Source organism: Oncorhynchus mykiss, chromosome 8 (genome assembly GCF_013265735.2).
Source record: "Oncorhynchus mykiss isolate Arlee chromosome 8, USDA_OmykA_1.1, whole genome shotgun sequence".
NCBI lineage: Eukaryota > Metazoa > Chordata > Actinopteri > Salmoniformes > Salmonidae > Oncorhynchus > Oncorhynchus mykiss.
The window spans coordinates 54,878,091-54,893,752 of NC_048572.1; the positions used below are offsets into that span (position 1 = coordinate 54,878,091).

Below are 15,662 nucleotides of genomic sequence, written 5' to 3' on the forward strand. Positions count from 1 at the left end.
CGACAAAGCCTATTTTGCTCTCAGGAGACTGAAAAGACTTTGCATGGGTCCTCAGATCCTCAAAGTTCTACAGCTGCACCATCGAGAGCATCTTGACTGGTTGCATCACTGCCTGGTATCCTATTACTTCCATGCTGTCCCTAGGAGGGGTGCGTCACTTGAGTGGGTTGAGTCACTGAAGTGGTCTTCCTGTCTGGGTTGGCGCCCCCCTTGGGTTGTGCCGTGGCGGAGTTCTTTGTGGGCTATACTCGGTCTTGTCTCAGGATGGTAAGTTGGTGGTTGAAGATATCCCTCAAGTGGTGTGGAGGCTGTGCTTTTGGCAAAGTGGATGGGGTTATATCCTGCCTGTTTGGCCCTGTCCGGGGGTATCATTGGATGGGGCCACAGTGTCTCCCTGACCCCTCCTGTCTCAGGCTCCAGTATTTATGCTGCAGTAGTTTGTGTCGCGGGGCTAGGGTCAGTCTGTTATATCTGGAGTATTTCTCCTGTCTTATCCGTTGTCCTGTGTGAATTTAAGTAAGCTCTCTCTAATTCTCTCATTCTTTCTCTCTCTTGGAGGACCTGAGCCCTAGGTCCATGCCTCAGGACTACCTGGCATGATGGCTCATTGCTGTCCCTAGTCCACCTGGCCGTGCTGCTGCTCCAATTTCAACTGTTCTGCCTACGGCTATGGAACCCTAAGCTGTTCACCGGATGTGCTACCTGTCCCAGACCTGCTGTTTTCAACTCTCTAGAGACAGCAGGAGCGGTAGAGATACTCTCAATGATCGGCTATGAAAAGCCAACTGACATTTACTCCTGAGGTGCTGACTTGTTGCACCCTCGACAACTACTGTGATTATTATTATTTGACCATGCTGGTCATTTATGAACATTTGAACGACTTGGCCATGTTCTGTTATCTCCACCTGGCACAGCCAGAAGAGGACTGGCAACCCCTCATAGCCTGGTTCCTCTCTAGGTTTCATCCCATGTTTTAGCCTTTTCTATGGAGTTTTTCCTAGCCACGGTGCTTCTACACCTGCATTGCTTGCTGTTTGGGGTTTTAGGCTGGGTTTCTGTACAGCACTTTGAGATATCAGCTGATGTACGAAGGGCTATATAAATACATCTGATTTGGTATGGCAACTGCTCAGGATCTGACCGCAAGGCATTGCAGAAGGTAGTGCGTATGGCCCAGTACATCACTGGGGCCAAGCTTCCTGCCATCCAGGACCTCTATACCAGGCGGTGTCAGATGAAGGCACTAACAATTGTCAGACTCCAGCCACCCTAGTCATAGACTGTTCTCTCTGTTACCACATGACAAGCGGTACCGGAGCGCCAAGTCTAGGTCCAAGAGATTTCTAAACAGCTTCTACCCCCAAGCCATAAGACTCCTGAACATGTAATCAAATGGCTACCCAGACTATTTGCATTGCCCCCCCCCCCCCCCCCCAATTTGATCATGTGCATTTGCTGAAACATTATGACAACTCAGCGACACAATGGTAGGAATGAACTGAGCTGGGCTTGGGTCATCGTCTCAACGTACCTTTATAATGATTTGAAAGGATCCAGGAACCCAAATGATTCGGGTGGATCCCATCCTCCTTATAAAACCAGCTTTGTTTCCGGAAGGTATCGACATTGTCAATGAATGCTACCCCCACAGAGCTGCAATAGTCTCGTAGCCAGTTATGGAGGGATAAAAGCCTGCTGACACGTTCAATGCCACAATTTAGGGAGGGCAGAGGGCCAGATATTATGGGGCATTTGTTGGTGTCAAGCAGACACCCAATCAGTTCTTTAAAATCCATCTTCAGCTGTTTTGCGCTGCCCTTCATAATGTCATTGAATCCCACGTCTGATGCAGTTTTAAAATATTCACCAGTGAGTATTTATACATGCACACTAATTCAATAATAAACTGATTATGGCAGTAGGCCGAGTATGGAAATAGACATGTAAACATCTCACTCTGCTTATCTTAAATCAGCATAGGGTCAACGTCTAAGTAAGTATAGCGATTAAAACACCTGGTTTTCTGAGCAATGTTTGGATTAATTAGGAAATTAAACCGCTTAAAAATCGGTGTCCCGGCGGAGTACTTGATCTGCACTAGCACCAGCCAAGCGAGCCTTATTACGAGTGAAGTGAGTTTTGCAAAACTGAAAGTGTCTTAACGAGATGACTTTATATGTCCGAACCCAGAATGAAAATAACATGGTGACTGTGATGGAACGTTTATTTTGATCTGCATTTATCAAAAGTCCCACCAGTCGCGTGATTTCAGACGTGTCGATGTAAACAGGATTATTCGGGAAATCGTTCTTCTTGCCAGGCATGTCAACTTTTTAAACAAACTATATTAATCTGACTATCCACAATCATATTATTGTGTGCATGTACTGTAACTGCTCAGTGTTGTTCTTCTTAAACACTCATTAAAGAGGCCATAAACTCTGGTCTTTATCATACGAGTCATAAAAACCCGCAGCGAAGACAATTATCTCTAGCAGATTCTGAATTAATTGACTTGCCTGAGCCATCACATTGTTATAAGCTGATTATCTACCAAGTAGATATTGTACTGGAGACACAGGCTAGGACACTGTGATATACGAGAACCAGTGTTGGAGAGTAATGAACTACATGTAGTTCAACTAGTAATTTAACTACATTTTGCCATAGCTTGGTTGTAGTTGAACTCAATTCAAATCTTGGTAGGGTTTTCAGTATAAAATACTTTAATGCCATGCAGATGTGCAGCTACAGTTGAAGAAGTCGGAAGTTTAAATACACCTTAGCCAAATATTTAAACTCAGTCTTTCAAATTCCTGACATTTAATCCTAGTAAAAAATGCCCTGTCTTAGGTCAGTTAGGATCACACCTTTTTATTTTAAGAATGTGAAATGTCAGAATAATAGTAGAGAGAATGATTTATTTCAGCTTTAATTTCTTTCATCACATAGATGTAGACATAGATACTTTTGTACCCGTTTCCTCCAGCATCTTCACAAGATCCTTTGCTGTTCTGGGATTGATTTGCACTTTTCACACCAAAATACGTTCATCTCTAGGAGACAGAACGGGTCTCCTTCCGGAGCAGTATGACGGCTGCGTGGTCCCATGGTGTTTATACTTGTGTATTATTGTTTGTACAGATGAGCGTGGTACCTTCAGGCATTTGGAAATTGCTCCCAAGGATGAACCAGACTTGTGGAGGTCTACAATTTTTTTTTCTGAGGTCTTGGCTGATTTCTTTAGATTTTCCCATGATGCCAAGCAAAGAGTCACTGAGTTTGAAGGTAGGTCTTGAAATGCATCCACAGGTACACCTCCAACTGACTCAAATTATGTCAATTAGCCTATCAGAAGCTTCTAAAGCTATGATGACATTTTCTGGAATTTTCCCAGCTGTTTAAAGGCACGGTCAATTTAGTGTATGTAAACTTCTGACCCACTGGAATTGTGATACAGTGGGAAATAATCTGTCTCTAAACAATTGTTGGAAAAATGACTTGTATCATGCACAAAGTAGCTGTCCTAACAGACTTGCCAAAACTATAGTTTGTTAACAAGAAATTTGTGGAGTGGTTGAAAAACCACTTTTAATGACTCCAACCTAAGTGTACGTAAACCTCCGACTTCAACTGTAACTACTAGAACTACACACTACTTTTTTGGCAAAAAGAAAATATGGGTGAAGTAGGCAAGTTTCCTTTTCTTTTTCAGATTCAGACCTGCCTAATTCTCACTTGAAACAAGACTTGGTACCAGTACCCCCTGTATATACTGTCGTCTCATTGTTATGTACTTTTCTTGTGTTACCCTGTGATTGATTAGATTTTAAACTTGAGTTTATTTAGTAAATATCTTAACTATTTCTTGAACTGCATTGTTGATTAAGGGCTTGTAAGTAAGCATTTCACGGCCAGGTTGTATTCGACCATTGTGAGAAATAACTTGATTTGAAACATTGTGTTTAATAACCTAAATTACACATTCTGACCTGTTCTTGCAATTTGTAGTCTATTACATTTCCGATATAGATATGACAACGCAGATTTGACCACAGGAGGTTGGTGGCATCTTAATTGGGGAGGACGGGCTTCGTGGTCAAGACTTTAGTGGAATGGTGTCAAATACATCCAACATGGTTTCCAGGTGTTTGATGCCATTCCATTTTCTCCATTCCGGCCATTATTATGAGTCGTTCTCTCCTCAGCAGCCTCCACTGGACGGGATGCATGGAACTACTTTTTCCAACTAACTTTAGTGAAGTAAACTATATTTTTCTTTAGGGTAGCTTTAGTGTAGTTTTAACTTCTTCCCATGTGAAGTAATTGGTAGCTTGGTAAACCATATTTTCAGAGTAGCTTCCACAATACTGATGACAACCGTGTGCCGGGAATAGTGCATGAGAGTGAGTGACACCATCGAGGGCCAGGCTGGACTTTAAACCATCACTAACAGAAACCCCTAGGGAGAGTGGAGAAGGAGAGTGAGGCTACAACTCTCATACTGATTTACCACCCATCTCTTCGTGTATATTGCCTCAGCTCCTCTCTAACCACCAGATAGAGAGTGCATCAAGACCTGGGTGTTAACAGCTAGCTGAGCTCCATGCTGAGGAGGATTGTTTGAGCTGGGATGTGTCAACCATTTGGAATATCGTTGGGTGTGGTGGCAGAAGTGTCGCAAACAGAGGTTGCAGTTCCAATAATATATTTTTTGGGGAAAAAAAAAACGTGCTGTCCATGTTAGGAACTCCCTCAGTGAGCAGATAGCTGGTCAGTTGTCTCTGTAACCGTTCTCCTTTTTATAACGTTGTTAAAAGGGGAACTGTTAGTTAGAGGAGAATGGACAGCGCTAGATCATCAAATGACTCATACTGTCACACATTCTGATTTGATTTATATCGTTAACATGATGAATGCCTGAATGAGTGCCATAAGAGGTTTATAAGTTATGTATGTTGAGTGTTCACAGAAACCATATTATAAATGAATGATGACTTCTCTTTGGAGAAAGCCATTATAGAAAGATATAATAATCTCCCAGAGTTCTCTCTGTTGTGCCCATTGGCAACCCAATCAGCTTCTAGAAGATTAATTAGTTTGATTTGACTTCAAACAAACATTAAACTCCATACTTCCTGTTTTTAGAGTATTTACTCAATTGTGGCATTTAACTGGTGCCAGTGTGGCATTGACACCCAAGAGGGATTTGAAATATCAATTACCTGTCATAAAGGTTGGAGAGAGGGTGATATTGAATCCCCCCTAAAAATTGTCTCTCCATGTTGCATAAGTTTGATCAATAACAACCGCATTGTTCTCGGTTCTGATTTGTAGCATGGCTTGATTTATAATTAAAAAGTCCTCAGGCCTGAATTATGACTTTGTTGTTTTTCCAACAGGACAACAACCCTAAGAACACACTTAAGACAACGCATGAGTGGCTTTTGGACAAGTGGGAGAATGGAGAGATTTGAAGGGGTAGAGTGAAAGTAGAGAGGTGACAACTAGGGGGAACGTGGAGGGGAAGAAGGGAGGAAGGAGAATGTGATCTCTATATTTCTAACTGAAAGTTGGAGAATATCACCTTTTTTTTTTAACACCCTGAAACAGATTTCTCCTGCAATCTTGAGCCATAATCATTATTCTATGTCAAAAATATGTTTATTTCTGAATATCTAAGCCTAACTCTTGAGCTGTCTGTATCCTACTGACTGGTGGTTCTTTTTTTTTTAAGAAACTAAATATGCTGCTCTGCTCAAATACTGGTAAAAGATTGAAAAGAATGTGAGTTCAGTACATTTAGTAATTGCTTGCTGTTATAGAGTCTACAAACCTTGCCAGCGAAGATCGATAACCAACTCATTCCAGCTGTGCCAGAAATATTTAAGAGGCAATTAGAGAAATGTGTTTTCCTTCATAACTTGATACATTTGTGGCCTTTTATTGTCCCCAGCACAAGGTGCACCTGTGTAATGATCATGCTGTTTAATAAGCTCTTTTTAGGTGGATGGATTATCTTGGCAAAGGAGAAATGCTCACTAACAGGGGTGTAAAACATATTTGTTCACCCAATTTGAGAGGAATAAGCTTCTATGGAAAATGTATTGGATCTTTTATTTCAGCTTATGGAAAATGGGACCAACATGCATGTTGTGTTTATATTTTTGTTAGCTAGTTTTGAGGTTGGGAAATTGGTAACCTATCTGGTCTAGCTAAAGCCCATTTCATAAAATTGCTACGGGGGGTGGTAGCAAGTAGTATTACTGAGAAACAACAACAAAAAATGTAACAAAATAAATAAATACAGTGCATTCGGGAAAGTATTCAGACCCCTTGACTTTTCTAAATTTTGTTACGTTACAGCTTCATTCTAAAATTGATTAAATCATTTTTTCCCATCAATCTACAAACAATACCCCATAATGACAAAGCAAAAACAGGTCATTAGACATTTTTGCAAATGTATAAAAAAAAATATATTTAATAAGTACCTTATTTACATAACCATTCAGACCCTTTGCTATGAGACTCGGAATTGAGCTCAGGTGCATCCTGTTTCCATCGATCATCCTGGAGATGTTTCTACAACTTTATTGGAGTCCACATGTGGTAAATTCAATTGATTGGACTTGATTTGGAAAGGCACACATCAGTCTATATAAGGTAGAAGTTCATGTCAGAGCAAAAACCAAGACATGAGGTTGAAGGAATTGTCCATAGAGTTCTGAGATAGGATTGTGTTGAGGCACAGATCTGGGGAGGTATACCAAAACATTTCTGCAGCATTGAAGGTCCCCAAGAACATAGTGGCCTCCATCATTCTTAAATGGAAGTAGCTTGGAACCAACAAGACTCTTCCTAGAGCTGGCCGCCCGGCCAAACTGAGCAATCGGGAGAGAAGGGCCTTGGTCAGGAAGGTGACCAAGAACCCGATGGTCACTCTGACAGAGCTCCAGAGCAAAGTACAGAGATCCTTGATGAAAACCTGCTCCAGAGCGCTCAGGACCACAGACCGGGGCGAAGGTTCACCTTCCAACAGGACAACAACCCTAAGAATACACCTAAGACAACGCATGAGTAGCTTTGGGACAAGTCTCTGAATGTCCTAGAGTGACCCAGCCAGAGCCCGGACTGAAACCCATTCGAACGACACTAGAGAGATCTGAAAATATCTGTGCAGTGACGCTCCCCATCCAACTTGACAGAGCTTGAGCGGATCTGCAGAGAAGAATGGGAGAAACTACCCAAATACAGGTGTGCCAAGCTTGGAGCGTCATTCCAAGAAGAGGCTGTAATCGCTGCCAAAGATGCTTCAACAAAGTACTTAGTAAAGGGTCTGAATAGTTATGTAAATTTGATATTCCATTTTATTTTTATACATTTGCAAAAATGTCTAACCTATTTTTGCTTTGTCATTGTGGAGTATTGTGTGTAGATTGATGAGCGAAAACAATTTTATCAATTTTAGAATAAGGCTGTAACGTCACAAAATGTGGAAAAAGTGAAGGAGTCTGAATACTTTCCGAAGGCCCCTGCGCCCGTATTGGCATGACGCTTCTGAGTGGCAGCGAGGACCTGCTGTGTGTCGCCTGCTGAATTGAATTAAAAGGCAATTCACCACAGAGTATCCTCTGGCCTCTGTATCTGTGAGCCACTGGGCTGGTCTGCTAACTCACAGGATCTCTGGGCATTTCAAATTAAAATTGCTGCTTGGTCCTCCTCCCATTATCCCTTAGCAGTGGGGAGACCGTAATGTCCCTTTCCGATAGTTTCTGTCTCAATCCATTATCCACTCCTCCAACCAATCTAGGTAGAGGGAAAGGCAATGTCTCCAGCCATGGGATGTCAACACTTATTGAGAGTGAATGGACAGTGTCCGTGCAGACAAGACCAACTGTTTTCAATTAATCAACCAATCACCTTTTGTTTGCGCAACAATTTTTACAAATACATTTGTCAAACGGTTCTTAAAGGGCAAAGAGCAGGCATAGAAGACAGTGTCAAGGGGAAAGAACAGACTCAAGAAAGGGGGAGCCCATTTGTTAACAGTACATACGACTCTTCTCCTGTGAGTTGTCCATAAAGTCATGTAGCTGAGCAGCCAATTGAGCAGCTACCAATTTATTGGCTTTAAACTCTTTCTTTTACAGGGAAAGAGTTACAGTATCCACTATCCTTACCTGACCATGGCTGTCACCTTTTCAGTAGTGTCGTTTTTAACGGTCGTTGAGGTCAAACCCATTTAACTGGCAGCTTTGAATGGGACTTGCTTTATTCAATAATCAGTTCCTTTCACCTCGTAAAAGAACCGGCAAGATTTTTTTTACGGTTCAGATGGAGCGAGGCTTTTATGGCCCTCGCGAGGGAGTGTGAACACCACCTCGCCATGCACTCAATCTCTACGGACCAGATGACATTTTCAAAAAGAACACGCTTTACGCGATCTCCGGTTCTTTTTTGTCAAAATCGCTCCGAAATCCAGGTGGCTGCTGAGTTGTCATTCAGCTTTGACACTGTGAAACACTTGAGCTCCAGTGGGACACTATGCCTGCAGTCATGCGTTTAGCAATAACCCCGCCCCCTTCCGTCTCCCCATTCACACTTCGGATCTGAGCCTGTTCCGTCTGTCTGTCGGTCTTAGGGCTCAGGTGAAGTGGGGTCTGTGGAAGGGGGCTTAGTTTGCACATCTCCACTGTGCCTTTCACAGTTCCCAGAAAAGCCGCCCAGCAGGTGAGAATGAAGTGAGTCTACTTGTCAAAGAAAGTGTTCCTTGGGTAAGACTTATTTGTGGATTTCTGTCTTTGTTGTTGCGCACCACTCCTCCTTTGATTACTGAACCATGAAGGTCTACCTGAACACAGTTTGTGGGTGTTTCATTTCATTTTACAAAACCCACATACTCCGCCCGTAGCTGAACTATATTTTTGTTTGAATATACAGTATATTTCCCCATAGGCACAGGCTAAATAGGACTACTTATAGCTAGGCTTACATGCCAATACTGTATGTAGCACAGAGAGGAAGAGTTGAGAGATTACCCCTCGGGAGCTTAACTTGCATGCAAAGGTGTTTTCGAGAGGTAGCCTTGGTCATGGTTGAGGATTCCAAAAGCCCCGGGATAAGTGTGGAAGTAAAGAGTAGATCCTGCCCATGGCGATTCTTTTGACCTGCTTGATCTACTGTGACATTCCTGCTTGACACACAAACACTCACGCACTTACACACATTCTGAGTGCACCACAGAGAGTTTGACGTCTGGGAGGCAAATCATACACCAAATTGTCATGGGATCATAACGCCATTCCTTCTTAAACTACAGTCAGATGGAATCGAAAAGGAAAAGACTTTCCTCAAGGCTCTACAAATTCTAAACAACAGCTGAGCTAGAAAGAAGAAAAAACAACGTCCATCTCTCCCAAAATATATCTGACTGCGTGTTCGCTCTCTAGTACAGCTCTGGCCTAGAGGACGTTTCAATAACCGCCACAGGAAAGCCTGGGAGAGCTGAAGGGGCTTTAGATGTCAGAGCTGACGTTAATTCTGGGAGATATGTAGCCATGTAGCAGATCAGTGTCAGTCCAACGCCTGTTTTAATCCCCTAAACAGCTGTTCTGGTTTATCCCTCCCTTTCTCTCCACATTGGCCCACAGACACACACACACACACTGCATGGAGTGACGGGATTAGGGGAGATGTGACTGGTGAAAATTGGACCAAACCAAGGATGCAGACAGTGTGTATGTGTGTGTGTACGTGTGGGCGTGCTTGGGTGAGAGCCTGGGCGCATGCATGTACGCGTGCCTGCATTCGTCCGGGCGTCCAACATACTTCGCTTTAAAACTGAAAGCAGGGAGGATCTTTGCTCCGTAAATCACGGTAGTGAGCACCATTTCCTCAGTCACTTAGGCTTTCTGAGTCATAAAGAGAGCACTTAAACACAGCTTTTCGGCAGCTTGTGTATGTCAATCGCCAGTGTATTAACAGACACCCCATCACTCATTCAGAGGCCCATCACTCTTGCAGAAAGCCAATAAGGAAGACCAGAAGTATATGTACATCCATTCCTCTCCATCCTTTCCTCTTCCCCTCCATTCCTCCAATCCTACTCTAGTCCATCAGAGGGGGGAAATATTATGAAAGTCCATCTCTTTTTCACCGTCCTCCCTCCACTTTAAGGTGAATTAAAAACAGACAGCATTCATCAGATCACATCAGTTCTAAAATCATAAAACTGTGAACTATAAACCTCTGTTTTTAGCACCTTTACCATCCCATCCCATCCCTGTATAACAACCACCTTGACCTTTCTAGATTGGAGCTCAACCCCGGTGTTTCTCTTTGGCAGAGCACAGCATTATTGCCACATCCAGATGGACTCCCTACCTCTAAACCGCTCCCCTACTACTAACACATTTTGACATTTGAGAAGCCATACAATTGTCCCGACCACAAGTCTGTAGCAATAATGTTTCACATGGAATTAATTTGCATCAATCAGTCACACTCGCACTCACACTCCCAGGCTATACTCAGACCACTACAGAGTGCAGTAGTAAAACACATAGTTTAGAATGACAGTACCAAAACCCAGCCCAGATAGCGCAGGAGGTAGGTAGCTAGTCATTTCAAAGGCAGCAGTAGCCTTGGACATACTGTAGTATCTAAATAGGGAGAGAATGTTGGCTGTTTGCTGAGGGAATCTCCATAAGCTTCTGTGACTGACTGGGATCCAACCTGACAGGTGAAGATAAAACAGTAGCCAAGGAGACATGGGACTAAACACAGCCAGCACTGTGTCTGTCTGTGAAGTGTGTGTCTGTGTGGATCACCATGCAGTATCAGGAGAGGTTTTCAATGTATCCCTCATTTTCTGCTACGTCACCATCAGAACCTCTCCCCTAACCACACACACACACACACACACACACACAATCACACACACACAAACACTCAATTCCACTCTTCCCTGGTCCCCCATCGCCATTCCTGCTTCCCATCTTGCCCAACCTAGATAAGCACAGACCTCTATTAGAGCCTTACCCCTGTGCTGGGTGATGGCACACACACACGTAATAACTCACTCACACACAAGTAATAACTCACTCACACACACACACGTAATAACTCACTCACACACACACACGTAATAACTCACTCACACATACACACACACAATCAAACACACACGTACACACACAATCAAACACACAATCAAACACACACACACACACACACACACACACACACGAGCAGCAGTGTTGGACAGGAGATAGAGGACGATCCTGATGCACTATAAATTGTACTCTGGTGGGCACAGCGAGGGGTGTGACAGAGGGAGGGGAGAGGAAAACGGCTTTGGCTTCGGTTTGGCCAGCTAAGATGCATGGGCTGTCACCGTTACTATCAGGGTCCCCGAGCACGGCATTAATCACCAGATCAGCACCGGGACCATGGAAGGGCCTGTTGGGCGGGCATTGCTACCCAACAGCAACCGCATGGCGACCACAGTAAAACTCCATGGTACTGTAACCACTCTGCAAGCATGTAGCAACCATTGAGTCACTTTGCAGTGGAGGCTGGTGGGAGGAGCGATAGGAGGACGGGCTCATTGGAATGGCTGGAATGGAATGAATGGAACGGAGTCAAACCGTTTAGTCAAATTAGGCTTCTCCAAGATCTGATGCTGCTGATGGTCATTAGTAACCTACCAAATGTGTTAACTGCCTGGTACTCAGCACTCTTGTCCTTCTAATCACTCTGACATCAATGCGAATGTAATCTAAAATCTAACACTTCATGAGAGCCCATGAGTTCATGTTGCGCAACATTTCCATAGGTTATGCAGTTGCGTGAGAAAACAACCGAGTGATGACTTCTATTAAAAAGAAGAGGATCCCATCAGCTTTCAATAGGCTAGGCCTACTATATTTATATCTAAACTTACAACAGGAGTGTAGCCTACCTGGCTGGCATGAAAATGAACCACTGGAAAATCGCCCTCCATTTGCTATTTAAGTGGAGAAATAATATGTATTTTTATTCATCTGCCCCATTATCATGCACCTTTCTACATAAAATAAAAATTACCACATATTATTTAGTATATGTAAAGACATGGTGACAATATTTGCCTATCACTTCTGAATTGTATATTATCACTTCAAATCATAGTCCCACACCTCATGTAGCCTAGCCCATAGGCGTATATCTTTTGATAAGGTTTGTATTACAACTAAAGTGGCCAAATAACTTCTTAAAATTAAGCACATTAATCCGCTTTACAATGGGTGTAGAGAATAACTGGCATAAATATACAGAACGTGAGTTTCAAGTTAGGGGGCATTACAGCCACACAAAGGGGATACTGCTGATAATTTGAGGGATTATCAAGTGCTTGTCAAATTATAAATGAGAGACTGATGAAGTGTGTACAGCCTGCACAAAAAAAACAAAGCAGAGCTCATGCCTGCTCAGAGGCAGGTGTTTATCGTTGTCTCTGATTGGGAACCATATTTAGGCAGCCATATTCTTTGAGTGTTTCGTGGGTGATTGTTCCTGTCTCAGTGTTTGTTTGCACCAGATAAGGCTGTTTAGGTTTTCACGTTTATTGTTTTGTATTGTTCGTGTTTATCTTTTATTAAACATGTATCGAAATAACCACGCTGCATTTTGGTCCGCCTCTCCTTCACCGGAAGAACCTTAACAGTAGCCCACAGCCATATGGCATAGCCAGATCAGGATCTAACATAAGGACAACTCAGAGTATGCTACTCTGTTCTTCTGAAATAGACCACAATTACTTCATATCATGTTTCTTTAGACATGTTTAAAATAAATAATGGATTTATTGTGATGGTGTCGGCTATATTACATGGACTTTTTTCAAATGTAGATGTTCCCAAGTCTGCATCAGTGGCTTGTAGGCTATGCATGGAAGCCAGGAGAATGTATTTATGTTAATTAACAGTCAATTACCGTGAGACCGGCAGTTATTTGCTTGACAATCACCGACTTATGACATTTTGTGACCGCCACAGCCCTAGTGAACACCTGCTCGTCGCACATGTCATTCCAAAATCATGGCCATTAATATGGAGTTGGTCCCCCCTTTGCTGCTATAACAGCCTGTTCTCTTCTGAGTAGGTTTTCCACAAGATGTTGGAACATTGCTGTGGGGATTTGCTTCCATTCAGCCACAAGAACATTAGTGAGGTCGGGTACTGGTGTTGGGTGATTAGGCCTGGCTCGCAGTCAGCGTTCCAATTCATCCCAAAGGTGTTTGATGGGGTTGAGGTCAGGGCTCTGTGCAGGCCAGTCAAGTTCTTCCACACCAATCTCAACAAACCATTTCTGTATGGACCTTGCTTTGTGCACAGGGGCATTGTCATGCTGAAACAGTTCTCTGTTGCCACAAAGTTGGAAGCACAGAATCGTGTATAATGTAATTGTATGCTGTAGCATTAAGATTTCCCATCACTGGAACTAAGGGGCCTAGCCCGAACCATGAAAACCCCCCCCCCGGACCATTATACCTCCTCACCAAACTTTACAGTTGGCACTATGCATTGGGGATGGTAGCGTTCTCATAGCATCCGCCAAAACCAGATTGGTGAAGCGTGATTCATCACTCCAGAGAAAGCGTTTCCACTGCTCCAGAGTCCAATGGCGGCGAGCTTAACACCACTCCAGCTGATGCTTTGCATTGCACATTGTAATCTTATGCTTGTTTGCAGAAACCCATTTCATGAAGCTACCGATAAACAGTTATTGTCCTGACGTTGCTTAAGGAGGCAGTTTGAACTCGGTAGTGAGTATTGCACCTGAGGACAGGCGATTTTTACATGCTACGTGCTTCAGTGGTCCCGTTCTGTGAGCTTGTGTGGCCTACCACTTCGTGGCTGAGCCGGTGTTGCTCCTAGACGTTTTCACGTCACAATAACAGCACTTGCAGTTGTCCGGGTCAGCTCTAGCAGGGCAGAAATTTGATGAACTAACTTGTTGTAATGGTGGCATCCTATGACAGTTTCACGTTGAAAGTCACTGGGCTCTTCAGTAAGGCCATTCTACTTCCAATGTTTGTCTATGGAGATTGCATGGCTGTGTGCTCAATTTTACATTTTTGTGTTACAGCCTGAATTCAATCCAAAATATGTATGCCACCCATCTACACACAATTCCCCATAATGTCAAAGTCGAATGTGTTTATAAATGTTTACAAATGAATTATAAATGAAAGGCTGAAATGTATTGAGTCAATCGGTTTTCAACCCTTTATGGCCAAAATAAGTTCAGGCGTAAATGTTTGCTTTATTAACAAGTTCCATAATAAGTTGCTTGGACTCACTCTGTGTGCAATAATAGTGGTTAACATGATTTTTTTTAATGACTACCTTATCTCTGTACCCCACACATACAATTATCTGTAAGGTCCCTCGGTCGAGCAGTGAATTGCCAACACAGATTCATACACAAACACCAGGGAGGGTTTTCCAATGCCTCGCAACGAAGGGCCCATATTGGTAGACACTGAATATCCCTTTGAACATGGGGAAGTTATTAAATTAAACTTTGGATGGTGTACAAAGATACAAGTGTTCTTCCTAACTCCGTTGCCGGAGAGAAAGGAAACCACTCAGGGATTTCATCATGAAGCCAATGGTGACTTTAAAATAGTTACAGAGTTATTAATGGTTGTGATAGAAGAAATCTGAGGATGGATCTACAACATTGAAGTTACTCCACAATGCTAGCCTAAAGGACAGAGTGAAAATGTGCATCCTGTTTGCAATAAGGCACTAAAATAAAACGCTAAAATATGGCACAAAGACATTAACCTCATGTCCTGAATACAAAGTGTTATGTTTGTGGCAAATCCAACACAACATATCACTGAGTACCACTTTCAAGTATTGTGATGGCTGCATCATGTTATGGGTATGCTTGTCATCGGCAAGGACTAGGGAGTTTTTGGGAGGATAAAAAGAAACAGAATACCACTATAAGCACAGGCAAAATCCTAGGGGAAAACCGGGTTCAGTCTGCTTTCCAACAGACACTGGGAGACAAACTTCACCTTTCAGCAGGACAATAACTTAAAACACAAGGCCAAATCTACACTTGAGTTGCTTACCAAGATGACATTGAATGTTCCTGAGTGGCCTTCTTACAGTTTAGACTTAAATCAACTTGAAAATCTATGGCAAGAAAGGAAAATGGCTATCTAGCAATGATCAACAATCAAATTGACAGAGATTGAAGAATATTTAAAAGAATAATGAATAATGGGAATAATGGGCAAATATTGTACAATCCAGGTGTGCAATGCTCTTAGTGACTTACCCCAAAAATACAGCTCTGCCAAAGATGCTTTGCTTCTACAAAGTATTGTCCCGGGGGTATGAATATTTAAGTACTTAACAAAACATGTTTTCTCTTTGTCATTATGGGGTATTGTGTGTAGATGGGTAAGATTTGGGGGGGATTTATTTTGAATTCAGGCTGTAACACAACGAAATGTGGAATAAGTCAAGGGGTATGAATACTTTCTGAAGGCTCTGTAGGTGACATTGTAATGTCTGAACTCCTGTCTGCAAGAATATGAACAATCATCCATTCAAGCCAACCTTCCCTTTGTCATTGCCGTTTCCACGACTTCA

At 42.7% G+C, this 15,662-nt stretch overlaps 1 protein-coding gene across 2 annotated transcripts in view; it reads right to left on the reverse strand.

The window, feature by feature from the left end:
- LOC110530144 (calsyntenin-2) overlaps positions 1-15,662 on the reverse strand; it is a 276,314-nt gene that overhangs the window by 179,258 nt on the left and 81,394 nt on the right. The gene's annotated exons all lie outside the window — the stretch shown is intronic.